At 39.2% G+C, this 16,780-nt stretch overlaps 1 protein-coding gene across 1 annotated transcript in view; it reads left to right on the forward strand.

Moving 5' to 3' along the window:
• Scel (sciellin) overlaps nucleotides 1-16,780 on the forward strand; it is a 148,897-nt gene that overhangs the window by 42,815 nt on the left and 89,302 nt on the right. The window contains exons 5-6 of the mRNA XM_013141489.3: nucleotides 11,923-12,027; nucleotides 12,530-12,689. The gene's annotated coding sequence lies outside the window, so the exon portion shown is untranslated. The remainder of the gene's footprint in view (nucleotides 1-11,922; nucleotides 12,028-12,529; nucleotides 12,690-16,780) is intronic.

Below are 16,780 nucleotides of genomic sequence, written 5' to 3' on the forward strand. Positions count from 1 at the left end.
TTGGAACACTACAGATAGTTGAGTCCACCTTCCTGAGTTCCCAGCTGCACTGGGAATGTCAGGAGCCATTTCATCAGTGGTTCAGGGAGGAAAGCAAGAAAAAAGGAGGAAGTAGACAAGGTATTTTGCACAATGCCCTCTTTTACTTGGTCCACTACAGGAACTCTTGTTTTGTTCTGTCTCACTCTGTAGTTCAGCTGGCCATGAACTCACTATATAGCTCAAACGGCCCTTGATCCTCTTGCCTCAGGATTGCTGGAATCATAGGTGTGTACCACCATCCCCAGTTTGCCACAGGAACACTTGCCAGGATAAACTTTTTGTCATTGTTGTTGTTTTTTGTTTTGATTTTTAATCTTAGAGGTAACAGTAGCAGAGGAAATCTCTAGGCATTTTGATGTAAAGGTGGATTTTTGGATAAATACAATTTCATAGTTTTTTTCCTGGAGACTCTAGATGATCCTGTGCTTCTGGGTGAGGAACTTGTTTAGTGTGCCACACCTCCTGGGAAAGACAGCTGCCAAATTCCTTTGCACAAATCCCCAAAGAATGTCTTTGCCTTTGAGAACATTCACTGGGCCTGGTCAAGTTTGGCTGTGAAGGGCAGGTTGGCCCACAGGGCGGGCTGCATACCTATCTGAGGAGACCCGGAAAGCTTCCGGGCAAAGCAAATGGCAGTCAGTGGGAACTTGCAGAACATTAGGCTCTGTTTGCCTGGAAGGTCTGAAGTGCTTAACTGGCTCTCAAGAATCTGTTTCTTTCCTTTCTTTCTTTCTTTTTTTTTTTTTTTTTTAAGCATTTTGTACTGAGATACATCTCTACCCTTTTTCTTATTTTTCATTTTGAGATACAATCTTGCTAAGATTCTCAGGCTGATCTTGTGATCTTCCTGACTTACCTTCGCATTGTGCCGGTGATTATTATTTTTTAAACTTTGGTTACCTTCAGAAAATCTTCTCTAACATAATTGTTTAAGTTGTATTTAATAGGACTCTTTATTGAGATTTTACTGTTGTTCCTAGATATGCACTTAATTGTACATATTTATGGAGAACAGTGTGAAATTTCAGTGCATGCCATACAATGTGTGATGTTAAGATCAGGGTAAGTGACACATCTGTTACCTCAGATGTGGATCATTTCTTCATGGTGGAAACATTCAAAGTCTTCTCTACTAGAGAGTTTGAAATATACAATTAAACACTGTCAACCATAGTTATCCACCATGGCTCTATAGAACACAAGTTATTCCTCCCCCGCAGCTGCGTGCACAGCTGGGCAGGATAGCCAGCCAGCCTCACTGCAACCCTTGGAGCCCCACCCTAGCCCAGCCCAGCCCCTCTGATGTTCACCATTCCACGCTCAACTTCTGTGTGACCAACCTTTTAACTTCCATATGTAAGTCAGAACATGTGGCATTTGTCTCTCTGCGCCTGATTGATTTCACTTAGCATCACTGACACAGCTTTAAACATTTCTCAGTTTTGTGAAATACGTTGGCATTCACTTCTTCTAAGCTGTGCAGTTGACACCAGGAGCACCTGGATGACCCCAGAGTTCTGTCTGCCAGGGGCTGTGCTGAGGAGTAGAGGGACAGGTGGCAGATGGTGTGTGAGGCATTCGAGAATGATCCTCAACTTGATATATATATATATATGTATATATGTATATATATACATATATATATATATATACACACACACACACACACACACACATACTGTTGGAAGAAATAAAAATTTAGAAAGAAGAACAAAGAACCATAGACTTTATAAAGAAGCTTGATTAAAACTTAGTGGAAATTACTTTTACTGTAAGAGATTTTACTTTCTCAATTTTTATTTGAACCTATTTTAATAGATGTAAAGTGGGGCTATTTGGGAAAGGAAAGGCAGGGAGTGAACACATGGTTTTAGGTACCAGTCATCTGGAGATAACACATCTTACATATGCCTCTTTCCAGAGTCTGAGAATATCAGAGTGTACAGATTAGACACGTATCTTTAAAAAAATGGACACGGGTGGCATACACTTCATGTATTCTTACTGATCCGGTAACAGGAATACATCAACCTTGTTTTTTAGCTCATAATTTCTATTTATGTTTATTTATTTATTGTTACTGGAAATTGAACTCAGGACCTTTTGCTTGCCAGCCAGGTGCTGTGCCACTGAACTAAATTCCCAGCCTGTAATTTTCATTTAGGCTGTGATGGCTTTTTCTCCTGATGCTGGACGTTTTTTTATAACACTTGCCAAAAACTGATAGGGAAATAAGTTGTTCTGAGAAATATGCATGTATTGGAAATCTCTCTGTACCTTCCTATTTGTTGGACAGGGCTCATGAGCAAACAAATGAGCAAAGTGGGTGGATTTAATGTGGTACAATGTTGGAGTGTCAGTGAGGGCCCAACTCTCCGGGAGAATCACATATTTTGGCTGGGAATGAAAAGGGATTCCTGTCATTTTGCTAGGGACTTGCCCTGGATCCCTAGTGGCTGTGTATCTGGAATGAGCCCCAGAACTGCTCCAAGAGTTTAACAGTGGACAGAACGTGAAGTCAACTGACTTTCCTTATGTCCTTTTGTTGTGTTCTCTTTGGATTTGTGTTGTTGCACAAGCAAAGATGAAGCACTTGTGTTCCAAGCCTCTGTCCATGGGGTTGGCCATGGGTGTGTAAGACGGAGATCCACTCCCTGTTTCTGTGTTGCAGAGTTACAGTTAGACTGGATAGACGAGTCAGGTTCCGTGAGTGCGCCTTAGAGGGAAAGATCTTAATATCCACATCCAAAGTCACAGGCAGTGGTGGGAATTCCAGGGTGGCCTCCAAGCACAGAGAATACACACACTGCAGTGGAAAGTCTTTTCTCTCACACATCATAGAATATCACACAGCAGTTGTGAGAATGAAATCAGGTAAGTGTAGCACCTAGAAGCTTACGTGACGTGGTAAATGGTTAAGAAATGATCCTTAATTTCAAATGGAGTCCATATTCACTTGCAGAGGCCAACCTCTGCATTTGTACCTGCCCAAAGGGCAATGAAGATGAAACACAAAGAGATACAGATTTAGCTTAAAATATGAGGGGCCAGGGGAAACTCTCATTTCCCTTTGACAGAGTCCCAAGTGACTGACTGCTCCACCCTGCCTTTTCACTCACATATGGCATGAGCAATCAGTAACACAGGATTCATCCATCGTCCTCCCACCATCAAGGTGTTCATCTAGGTAAATAAGAGGGTCTGGGCTGTGTTCACCCTTCCCTGCAGCGAATCAGCATGCGCTCACGCTGCCTCATCTGGACCACTCGTATCCTTATCTGGAAAATGCAGTTTTGACTAAATGTTAGGTGTACAGAGAGCAAGAGAAAAGTAGGGTTGAGTGGCACGAGCCTGGGCCTGGCCGAGTGCTGCAGCCCGAGCCCTTCCTCTACCACGTTGTTTGTAGCTGCTTCTGCCAGAGCAGTAGAGTTGAGTTTTCATGTATGGCCCACAACACCTAGAAGAAAATATTTACTGTCAGCCCCCTTTAATAAAAAGGTTACCAGCTTATGACCACAAAGAATAAGAGGATTGACACTAAGTAGCTTCAGGTACATTAGTGGTTGAGACTGTCCTAATGATTTTATTGTGTCAGGCTTTCATATCAACCTCCTTTTCTAGCTGTACTTAGAGTCAAGGAGTGTCCATACTGTCTGTCAATGTTGGATTTGTTTCCAGTTTTTATTTTTAATTAGTACATGTTTGTATTGCTCATGTCATCAGTTACCGAATGATTACATTCCTTGTGGGGGGTTGGTATATGTACATAACACATCTCAATTCTTTTTTCATCTCCCTTCCCTCTCTCCCCTCTCCTCGTTTTCCATCTTTTAATTCCCTTCTCATTTGAAAAGAACCCGTCTCCCTACTTTCTAGTAGATACTTTTGATTTTGCTCTTGACTTATATTTTGACTTTCTCATGTAAGAGAAACCATGCGATACTTAAGCTAGTGTGTCTGATTTATTTAACTGATTATTTCTGATTTTTGGTCTTTAAAATGATTTAAGGTTTTGGCAGAGTAATATTCCATCATATATAAGTACCTTACCTTCAACCATTCATCTGTTAAACATTAGGCCATTTCCAAGATTTAGCTGTTGTGAATTGAGCTGCTTGTATCAGTGAAATACAATGTCTTTAACTCTTTCAGAAAGATATCTAGATGGGAAATAGCTGGGTCAAATGAAATTTCTATTTTTAGTTTTTTTGAAAAATCTCCATACTGATTTCATCGTGGTTGTACTAGTTTATGTTCCTACCAACAATGGAGAAGAGTTCCTTGCTCCCTAAGACCACTCTGACATTTGTTATTTGATTTCCTGATGATGGCCATTCTTTTTGGAGTGAGATGGAATCTGAGTGTTGTTTTGATTTGTATTTCTCTAATAGCCAGAGATGCTGAACATTTTTTCAAGTATTTATTGGCCATTTACACTTCTTATGAAAAATGTCTATTTCTGTTGCCCATTTTTTGCTTTGGTCTTTTGTGGGAAAGAATCCTGAAGGCTGTTGGCAAATATACCCTGACTGGGAGAAAATGTTCTATAAGATAATACTTTTATGAGTAACTGTTATATTTAAAGCAGACAATGACTTTGAAATTATGGATCATTCTTTTTCACATTATCGATACAGATAAATTCAATTAGGTCCTTACTTTTCAGTCTGACTTGGGAATTTGGTTTATTTGTTTAAAATTTCTGCTTATCAGGTATTACTAGCAGAAATGATAAAGTCATAATTTGTTTTTATAAAAGATATTTGAGTGTCTATACATGTCACTTTTCTTTCTTAATAAACTCAGTTATGTACAGAAAACAAAATGTAAACCACAAGTATGAAGTTAAAATATGTCAAAAATTTATAGCATAATATATATCACTACAGAGGCAAGTTATCTCATAGTATTCTTACGGTAGCAATGTCTCTCTTTCTCTGTCTGGTTTTGTTTTTAAAATTTTGGCTAGGTAAGGAATGGAATGTTGGTAGAGGGAATTATTGGAAAATTAAAATGATAGGCATGGAATTATTGGAAAATTAAAATGATACAAATTCCAATGTGTTTTTAAAATTACTGCTTTCTAAACAGATTATAAAATCATCGCAAATTTTGACCCATAAGATAATCCATTAGCTTACAATAATGTTTGGAAATAAATTCTCTGGACTTCTCTGCTTGCTTTTAGATATTAATTCTTTGAGTAAATGCAGTAAAGGAACCAGAAGGCAACTGAAAATGAAATGCGAGGAGGGGCAGGGAAGGAGGAGGCGAGCAGGACAGCCTGCGATGTGGTGAGCAGGGGCTGTGCGGGCACCATGTGGGCAGGGAGCAGGGTCACAGTTCGGGTGGTTTGAGAGATTCAGCCATTCAGAATGCATAAGAAGTAGAGGGAAACGGCAACGGAAACACAAGCAGCAGTGAGCAGACTCTGTGAGCGTGTTGCTCTAGTCTCGTTAGTGGGAGGCGGTGGCGCTGAGAAGGAAGCAGGAGGAAAACAAGGGTTCAGTGGTTTCATTTCCTTGTTGGATGGCTTCTGTTCTATTTCCCCAAGTGTCACGTAGTGATACAACTAAGAATCATCACCGGGAGCTGGGTACTTTCAGCTCATGAAGGATTCAGTGATAAGCGTAGATCTCTGTTTTAAAGTTGCCTACATTCTAGTAGATGGGACAGACACAGGCAAAGTTATTACTGAATATACAAGGTGCATATATATATATATATATATATATATATATATATATAGAGAGAGAGAGAGAGAGAGAGAGAAACAGAGTGGTGGATATATGTGTATGTGCATAGCTTAGATAGTATGTTTTCTCAAGATTCTGCTGGGAAAAAATTTCCACATGATTGTTACAACCAATATTTAAACATCCAGTGTTGATTTGAGAAAATTTCTTTTAAGATTGTTTATATGATTCATGCATAGAAAGTAGAAAAAGATTACAAAAATGGCATGTATTTCTAGCATTTATTTACATGGCTTTTAAATACAAAATTCAGATGCAGTTCTAAATATGTCACCTGTTTTATCTTAAGGTCACAAGAATATAGAATATTTTGTATTTCTTTTCTAAAGAATTGTTACATGCATTTTGAGTCTTTTTCAGTTAAGAAGATATTTAGTTTTTAAATTATAAAGATATGTGAAATTTTACAGAATTGAGAAATACTGTAAAAATAAGGCCAGGGTGCCAGAGTGGATATCATACCTGAAAAGCTGCCCACAGCCTAATCCCAGAAGTTGCAAATATGTTTATCTTGCTTGGCAAAAGGGACTTTACATATGTGATTAAATTAATAATAATGAGATTTTCCCAAATATTGTTATAAGAGAGAGTCTGGAGGATCAAAGTCAATAGCAGGAGGAGAGGTCACAGGGCAGGGGCTGGAGTGACGCCAGGAGGGGCTCATGGGCTGAAGGTGCAGGTGGCGGAGCAGCCTATGCCATCTGACACCCTAACTTTACATTTTTTTTTACGTCTAGAACCATAAGATAATAAAGCGTGCTGCTGTAAACTACTAAACTTACAGTAGTTTGTCACAGAGACAATCTAATGCAGTAGTGATTTATGACAAACAAAATAGATTTGAACAAAAGAATGAAGTGGCTATTCTGGGTGTGGGAGCACTTAGGAGAGAGAGGAAGCACTCACTCTGAGAGAAAAATGCAGGGTCAGTCAAACAGTAGAGAATGTGATTAAGAACAAGTTCCATCTAAGAGAAATGAATTATGCAATACTATGAACTCTGCTCTCTACACAGACACCCCTCATTCTATAATTTATAATCCTTCTTCAGTCCAAAGATCTTGATTAGCTTTTTGTAAAAATCCACAGTAATTCCCAGGAGCTGCCTTTTAAGAAACTCTCTACATACCTTTTAAAATCTGCTCTTAGTCATTAATAACAAAAGCTTTTCTTGAACAACATTGCTCATTAAAGACTTTTTGAACACAAGTTTATCTAAAAAGATAAGATTATTAATTATGTTGATGCTCTCATCCTTCTCAAATATATATATGAGTATATAAAATGCATTAATAGTTTACTAAGGGCTATTTTTAGATAGCATGTTATAAAACTGCAGACCTTAGTTTAAGTGCTTTTTCAGTATTAATATAATAAATCTGCACAATGAGCCTATAAGAGAGGAAGTAGTTTACCATCCTCAATTCAAGATGAAACTGAAATAAAGAAATTAACACAAAACCATCAAGGGTCATTGTCAGAGCCCATCTGACACTCAAGTTTGCTCTTAAGTACTAACCCTAGTGTGCCTGCTGCTATCAGAGGGCTTGCCTCCTGTGGGTGGCCAGTGGGGCCAGGGAGAAACAGTCAGATATGCATCCACAGGTAGCCAGTGGAGACACTTGCTTCCCACAGGCAGCCAGCACAGGCCAGGAGAATCAAACAAACATGTCCCTGTGCACCTGTTGCCATTGAGGAAGTCCCAGTGTAGTCATGCAGGCTGAGAGAAGAAGAAGCCCCACCACTAGTCACCCATGGCCACTGAGGAATCCACAGTGTAACCCATGAGTTTGGAGCAGGCCGATTCATGCCCTACTGGCTGCCTGGGAACCTGGGTTTGTAGAAACCCAGGTTTCTGGACCATTTCTTTACCCACAGAGGGGCAGCTAACATGGGAAGCACCTGGGACCCCACAACTGGATTGTCAGGAGGAACCCAGGAAAATGTCAAGACAAAGGGGCAAAAAGACAATTTCAGACCTCCAGCCCACACAGAACAAGTCTGGAAGACATAGATATAGAGGAAATTGGCAGTCACACACCTGAAGTCTCTGAAAGGATAGAAATCCTTATGGCTCATGGTTACAAGCCAACACTATTGTTGTGTATGGGCCTATTTCTTATCTTACTAGAATGACTTAAGCTTATTCCAACTTGGTCGTGATTAATCTCTTCAGCTCAGAGGGTTTTTTGTACTGGAACTCGAACTTACAATCTCGCACTTGGCAGGTAGACACTGTACCACTGACCTACATGCTACACCCCCCAGCCCAGCACAGAAGTTTTAATGCAGATTTGTGAGATTATGACAAGGAAAGGAAGCAGTCTCAGCAGCATTTCTTAGATGTTGAATCACACAGTCTACTGTTTAATTTGCAAAACACTAGTCCAACATAGCTCTGGGGATGCAAGTGCGGCTCAATGAGTCTCTCATGCTTATGGCTCAATTCCCTAAACTTGATTCCATGGTCACTCTTCCTTCTACCGTATTACCAATTTACTATAGTCTCATGTCTTTTTGTCCACCTGCTTGATCTGGTCAGTCACCATCCCCAACTAGATTGAAGATAAGCAGCTAGTACTTACCTGAGAACAGTAAGGTTGATGACTTGTGTCTGGTGAGACCCCAGAAGGTCAGGCCACATAGTAGCATGAGCCTACGTGACCAGCAGGGTGTCCTAACTCCTAGTTGAGACTCTGTGTGGATATTCATTCACAAATCGAGGTTCTTGATATGAATGAGAAAGGGGTTTCTGAGAAGAATCTTGTGGAAGGACAAAAACTGACCCTTGCATGTGGCCTCTCTGAGCCTTTCTTGTGAGGCAGACATTAATTAGCAGTCAATGCTAACCTTCAATGCAGTGGCTACACCATATCCTTTCCTATAATAAACTGGCTTCTAAACGTCATTATTTGGGGGTTCTATAAGTCTTCCTTGCTTACCTGCTATTGTTAGTTTGCTCCCATTCACTGAAGTTTCCAGGACTTTTCTCTGATCTGTACAGCCTGAAACAGTCTAATTGTTTTAGCAGTGGATAGATTTAAACTAGGAAAAGAACATTTAGCAGTTGATTAAAGTAATGTTCCCTGAAGATACAGGACTCAAATTAGGCATGTAATGGGACTCAAATGGAAGTGGAGGTTAGACTGAATTAGGAGGTAGGACTGACAATGATAGTTTGGTGACCAATTAATGGGAAATGGCTTAGAGCAGAGGGAGAGAGTGAGATAGCAGCACTGATGATGGAAATGTCAACCTTGGACAATAAATTCAGCTATCATAATTACTGTTTGAGCAATCTCTATAAAGTATAGAGAAATCTTACCTAGTTGTCAGTTAGCAGTGTGTGTTATACAGATAAGTTGAAGGACTAATGTTATAGCGTTCCAGCTAGGAATAGAAAAACCTAATGAAGACATTAGATTTATAAAAAAGATAGACTAGACTTCTAATAAACAATGAATAGCCCTGATGTATGCACATTTACTATTTATGTTCATTATTCCTTTATTCAATCAACAAACACCAACACTGATATATTCAAGAACTCTGCTCAATATTTAGCAAAAACACAGATATGAAAGCTTCTGACATTGAGAGGCTATTTTATATATATTATATATATATATTATATATATAATTTGGCAGTGGAAAGAGTAGTATAAAATAAAAGAATTTCTGTGGTTTGGAAAAAATTAGAGGTGAAGATTATGAAGTAACAATCTAAATTTAAAAGTAAAATTTTGATTATTAAAACTGATTACCATTCTAAATTTTTCAGTGGAACAAAAAGCAGTTCTTTCTTCCAGTTCACATGGAATTGCTTGTTTCAGCCTACAGCTAGGAGGATAGTACTCCTGTGTACTAATGTTGATGACTGTCCACAGAAGACCCTGGAGACTAGGAAAATGTGGATAGTTCACACAGTCTTCTAAGGGACAAGATTTCTGAAGCTGCCAAATTGTTGTTTTTGGTGACCACAGAAATGGAGGGAGGAAAGAGCAAAACTTTCAGAGTTTCTCATCTTCAGCACTGCAAGAGAGTGTAGATACAGGCCTTGCTTAACCTTGAATCTCTGCTGCTATCTGGTCCAGCCATGCTGCAGTCTGCTGAAAGAGAGCTATATTCCCTGTGAAACAGAAATCTGCTATTTATTTAGAGCTTGAAGGTGAATCCAAAAGCAACAGAACATCCTGAGAATCTTGGCTAAAAAGTCCCGATGTTATTATTGTGATCTACTTGGTAAACGATGGTTATCATCAATTTCACTTGCCAAGGGGGTACAGGCACAAAGTTAAGTGCCCTTCGTGAAAAGCCAGTCTAACTGGACCGAGGCCCCCCTGGGGTCTGTGTCATTCTCTTTGGTCTGCTGCCTGCAGGGTGCCACTAAAGTATATTAAACAGAGCATCAGCTCTGGCAGCACTGGCAGCTGTCCATCAGTTCTGGCATTGATTTACTGAGACAAAGAGAAATTGGCTCTGTAATTACCACCCTAATGATATCCTTGTTGATTTAATAGGCACATGATGATATTTATTTCTTCCATCTGAAAGGAAAAGAGGGAGTCCTCTATTTTTCAAAACCCCCATATCTGACTAATAGATTAGAAAGATTTGAGACAGTGACTTCTTTATATATTATTTGCATTTTTAGTACCAGTTTTGGAATCTCTTGGGATGAGAAAGTAACTGTCATTTAAAAATAATTATTAAATTAACATATGAAAACTTACTAGAAAAATGCATGCCAAAATAATAGTGCTATGTGTTTGCTCTTTCCCTGATTATGTGGTAACAAGTACTTGCTTTGGCTGGATTAGATACAACACATGGACAAGCAATGTGGTACTATAAAGTCTAATGTTACGACACAGGGTCAGCAAACATTCCCTGTCCAAGGGGATGTGCATTGCTAATTTCCCCAGGACACACTCCTGTTGAGTCCAACCTTATGGTTAAAAACTTTACCACATCCCTCTAGGCAGCTGCCTGCCAATCGGTTGACATTGGCACCTGACCTGAAGCCATTTGCCATCACAGTTTCTGAGCTTCTGTTGTGAGAAGCCCTCAAGAACACTGACAATCACCGAGAAATAGGCGTGGTGAAGCAGAATTATTCTAAGCATGCCCAAGGCTTCCCAGTTCAAGACCTGAGCGAAACCAAGGCCTATTTTTCCATTTCCACACCCAGACACATTCTTCATTTGACCTCTTCACACTGAGATTCTCGATGTTTGGCAGTCTTTTTGCTGAATCTCTGCATTCTGCAGTAAGAGGCCTGAACTTTGCTCAAGTGCTTGGCATTAAGCTGTGTTTTTGAATACAGATTTGGCTCTAAATGAAAAGATACAGCTTGGATTGGTGGCATATATATCTTGGTATATAAAGAAGGAGAAACCTTAATTATAGGCAGAAGTAATTGTTCAGTAGCTCAAAAGTCTTACATGTACGTTGGATAGTTGTATTTCATTTTGTAGTAAAGTAAAAGTCTATTTTTCTGGATTTATAATTTATAAATAAAACATATATTTAAACATTCTATAATGTCAGTTTCTACTAGTTGCTAGAAGACAGCTCTTATACTATTTACTTCCATAATGTTAACTGAATTCTAATGCCAAATATGTCTTTTAGTTTATTTTTAAAGGTCAACCAAATTGCATCCTTGTTTTTCAACTTTCTCATTTGTAGTATTAATATCCATCATCAGTCCAATCAACATTTATTGGCATAACAGAAATTTAAAGAAATTTAAGAAAATTAAAGAAATTTAATTTTTATGCACGTAAAATTCCATGAAAGTACCAGATATGTGTACATGCTGGGGGGCTTTTTTTTTAGGTTTTCAAATGCCTCAGCCCAGGAGAAGGGTATTTTGTGGGACTGATGTCCCAGCTGTAGTCTATACTGCAAGTTCCTTTCCCTCCTATCTGGATGATTCTACTTCTTCTGCAGGCCGAGTTCATCTGGATTGTAGTTTTCTGAAGTTTTACAGGGAGAATTTGGGTAATTGTTGGAATGACTGATGAATAAAGATGACCCAGGAAATTCTAATGACCCAGCTTCTTGTGGCAATGCTCCAGGCTCCCTAAGCTTCTTCAAATCTCCTTTGCTATTACGGCAGGTGTGTTGTAGGGCTTGTGACAAGCCCTCGTCCAGGACGGCTCTTCTATGTTATCCTCCCTCAGCAGAAGCAGCTTTGACACAGGAGTCTACGCCGCCTTCAGCTGTAAGAGCAGTTTGATTTTCCTTTTCATGTCTTTTACATGCAGTGAAATACACGCATCAGAATTCTTATATTTCAGGATTAGTTTTCCTCTCACGTTTCTACAAAACATTTCATGTATAGAATCTGCTTTCACATACGTTTCCACGCTTTCCAGCCTATGCTCCTGGGTTCCTCAGGATTTTTCTCTTAAGCGTGGCTCCCTGTGTAGGTGTCTGGGCTCTCCCTTTCTAGGCACTGTGGGTAGTTTTACCTCAGGGTTTTTGTTTTGCTTCTTAAAAAAGAATTCAGAGTAGCTTGAATACTGTGACACCTTGTCTGTGAAACTGTTGTGTGGGTTGTTGATAGCAGTTAAAGGGTGATAAACAGAAGCACTCGGGCAAAACAAGGCCATAAATTACAGGAGGAATTTGCCAAACAAAGGTCTATGAGTGAGACTATTTTAATTGAAGTGGTATTTGTACAAGGTGACACCCTCTTTCATACCACCCACCTCCTCCCTAAGTGACTCAGCAGGGGAGAGACTGTGAAGTGCTCCTGAATACAGGCCGGTAGAGGTGAAGCGGCAGAGTCCAAGCCAGGCTTCTGTTCCCTTCAGTGGATCCCCCCAGGAATCACTGCCGAACTACTGGTTAGTGGAAGTCCTCGCTTTCTGCCCCACAGAGGTAAGTGAATTATATTTGCAAACATAAACACATCCGCTTTTACTTTACATGCAAAACTTCCTCTGTTTTCCTTCTACTTGATAACATCAGGAGTGTCTGTATTATCTTTGTCTTTTTTTTTAAGTTGAATTTTGACAGCCACAATAAGTATTCCACTTGCAAACAACCCTGCTTTCTTTATGCTCTGAGATCTCAGGGCTTTTAACTTGACAATTGTGCACTAATATTATGGGCATCGCAGAAATGAGCCTGTTGAGTTTCCATGTGGGAGCTGGCAGCAGGGAATCCTCTTGCATGTAAGGGTAGTGAATTGGTTAATTTAAGAGAGGAGCATTCTGATCTGTTTTCCAAGAACATATAAAAAACATTTTCTAAAAAGATCTTTCTGTTTTCCAAAAAGATACTTTTAGTGAAATAGTACTCTCCTGTTTTGCAGGTAATAAGTCATGAGTGCTATTTTTTTACCCTCAATTGTTAAAACTGCTGAGCTGAGAGAGGGCCAAACCTATACCCTTCTACTCTTTCTTCCCCAAATGAGAAAACCATCCTCTATTGCATGAACACACCAAAGAGTAAAGGCTGTGTGTGTGTGTGTGTGTGTGTGTGTGTGTGAGAGAGAGAGAGAGAGAGAGAGAGAGAGAGAGAGAGACAGAGACAGAGAGAGAGAGAGAGAGAGACACACACACACACACACACACACACACACACACACACACACACACACACACGGTGGGCCAACCTCTCTGTGATACATTTTGATTTCTATCCTAAGAACTGTTTAAGGTACATGGGGGCAATTTTCTACTTCTTTTCATACTCTAATCCTGAAAAGCCAGTTTTGGAAGACTTTTGATAAGAATAGGAAAGTTATTTTAGCCGGACATCCTGTAATTAACAGCTAAACTGACTTGCCAGGCTTTTCCCTCCAGCATTTCTGTTTAGAGTTCCAGGTTGTAGGAATCAAACAGGGTTTTCTACTAGCAGCTCCGCGCCCTGCAGCAAGGCCGCCCCTCCCCGCCTCCCTAAGCAACCTGGGTCCCGCATAAGAGATGCAGTTTGCATTGCTTGCTGTTGCTGCCCAGGCCATTCAAAATCTCAAAATCTCAGAGAGATTTTGATATATCAGTGCTCAATTCTCCAAGGTTTACTGAGTATAAATTTCCAGCATTTATAGTAGCCAGAATGCTAATGTGTTTAAGGTTGGCAGGGAATAAATTTTATTTTTCATGAAATCCAATCCAATTTAAAAATGGCTTTCGTTTTCACTTTTTTTTTTGATATGGGGGATTGAACTCATGACCTTGTGCTTGCCAGGTAGGCTTTCTTGCCACTGAGCTAAATCCCCGACAACACATTCATATTTTATAATATGGTCTTGCTGATAATTGCACTGTGGTATTTCAAATATTGGTAAAATCAATTTGAAAAATTTATGATAAGACAGCAATTAAAATTTCTCTAAGACATTTGGATGATTCTATATATATCCTGAGAGAAAAGTGCCAGAACTTTATTGAAATTTTAGCTTCATGTAAATCTTAGTTACAGTTCTTAGATAGAGTTGACACAGTTTTTCAATTGGAATGGAATGTAGGCTCATTCAAACTCCTGAATTTTCTATATGAGGACAACAAAACATAAATGTTAGGCAACTTGCCAGGCTCAGCATAACAGTACTAGAAGTGTGAAGTCTGTCTTTCATTTTACTGGATTTTTCTAAATGACTTTTCAGGTTTCTTTCATTTAAAATACGTAGTAGCAATAAATGAGCCACAGTCCTTCAAAGAAGGACTACTTTATAGTCCTGTTTTAAGGACTATACCCTAATTCTGAAAATGGGATTCCTTAAAGAGTTCTTAGGATAGAATTCAAAATATATCACAGACAGACACATGTTCATGTGTCACACACACACACATATACACACACACACAGAGCCTTCGCTTCTTGGTATATTCATGTAAGGGAAGGTGGTTTTTTCATTTGAGGAAGACAGAGTGAAGGGATATAGTCCCAATATAAGGTCCTACTTATAGAAGGATTCTTTATAGAAGAAAATGATTCAGAAATGAGGATTTCCTTACCTAGCAAACACAAAAATGTTATTATAGTGTGTATGGTATAATTATGGCACAATGGGACATTTAAAACTCTTGGTTTGTGGAGTTAGTTTATTTTTATCTGTGGGATTAAGTCACAGGAGCCAACAGCCTTTCCATGGGGAGGTAAATCTGGTAGGCACACATAGCTGTCACCAAAATCAGGAACATCCGCAACTCAACTACTGCCCCTTAGGTTCCATTTACCTGCCTTTTGTAACTATCCGAATTTGATGCAAATACCTGAGAGATTCATATTCCTGAGTCTCTGTAAAGAAAACTAAGAGGATATGCTTTGAATGACTGAACACTAAAAGTTCTGGAGGAAACTATCTCTATAACCCTGTCCTTTCTCCCCTTTTATGTTAGGGATGCCGTGGAATGAACTGTATAATTCTCCAAGCAGTCAGTGTGAGAAGAATATTATTTCACTGATAGGACCTGATATGATTGAGGCATTAACTCCAAGTGTTCTTTAAGAGTGAGGAGGTAGAATCCTTAGCCTAACCCTCAAAGAGAAATCTTTGTTGGTCGCATATAACTTCTCATCTGCCACCATCCTGCTTCTAGGTCATTTGCCAAACTTGTTCTACTTTATCTCGGGAACTTTGAAATAAGTGTTTTGTGTTTTAATTGTCACACACCTATCTGCAGCTGCTGACCCCTCTTGGCTAACCATTGTATAAATCCATGTGATTTTAGGATTTGGGAGAGGCTCTTCCTTACATGCTTGCTTTGCCAAATGACAGCTTCATTTATTAGACCTGTATTTCCTGTCAGTTGCTAGGCTTTTTAAGGCTATGAGTCATTCCTTTATTGTGATCATTAATTGGAAGAGTGAATTTTATAGCTATCTGTTAAATGCCAACTGGCTTATCCTTAAGCCCAAAACCAGTAGTTGTGAATGCTCTAAGTGTATACTCAAGAGCTCTATGAATGTAAATAATTTATTGTTTGTCTTTAGACCCAAGTTTCGCTGGCTCTAAGACGTTAGTAAGTCTCCTGTTAATGGACCATCATAGGAGAGGTCAGGGAGATATAAACAGTGCCTTTCAAACTCAGAGACACACATTCTAGGAGACAGCAGCATTCTAGAAAGTGTGCAAAAATTAAAAGACAAGCAAGTTACATCTCTGCATGGAGAGCTAGTTTCAGTTAAAAGTTCTGGAGAAAACTATCCCTTTAATCCTGTCTTTTGCGCTTTTCTATGATAGGGATGCTGTTGGTTTAAAATACTGGTCAAAGGTGAGGACTGCAATTCAGAGAGATGTGACTTTGACTCAACAAGAACTGGGGCTCAGGTGACAGTTGATTGTTATTGGATGGCATTTTTATTAATGAATATTAGACCCAGATCTTTTATAAGATGAAATAGACAATTGTTCCAGGAAGCAGGATACTACTTGTGCTGAAACTCCATGTTATTCTGCAGATTAAGAGCAGGTAAGATAACATATTAAAGCCAAGAATTAACAGTGAGACAATTTAATGGTGATGCTGGGGTTATAAAGACTCAGAAAGTTGGTAGCATCCAGACCCCTGAATGGTAAAAAGATTTAACTTTCGCAGAATTCTGAACTTTGTTTTCCCACAGTAAATAAGATTCTCAGTACTAAGCTTAGGCTGTGAGATTGAATGATGAAAGACAACTCATTTTTAGCAATTGTAAAGTGCAAAATAAGTCTTTACCAACCCGATAAGTTTTTTTGTGCCATACATTCAGGCTAAACATAGTTCTGTGTGCCATGTTAACCCACTTGAAATTAACCCATGTGAGCTTGTCACATTACACTTTATGAAACTCTGTTTTCTTTTTACCTAACATTCCGTGTCCTTATAGATGATACCTTATTTTATTTATCTTCTGGGAGGTAGTGCCTCTGTGTATTGGTTTGTAATTATTAGTTTCCCTTTATTCTCTTATTTGGAATATTTTTATAGCATTCATCCTTGTTTAATTCCTACGGATTTTCCATGTTTTGGTGATTTCTG

The sequence above is a fragment of the Cavia porcellus genome, unplaced genomic scaffold, assembly GCF_034190915.1.
Source record: "Cavia porcellus strain 051 isolate PalLab524CR breed Dunkin Hartley unplaced genomic scaffold, mCavPor4.1 scaffold_4, whole genome shotgun sequence".
Classification (NCBI taxonomy): domain Eukaryota; kingdom Metazoa; phylum Chordata; class Mammalia; order Rodentia; family Caviidae; genus Cavia; species Cavia porcellus.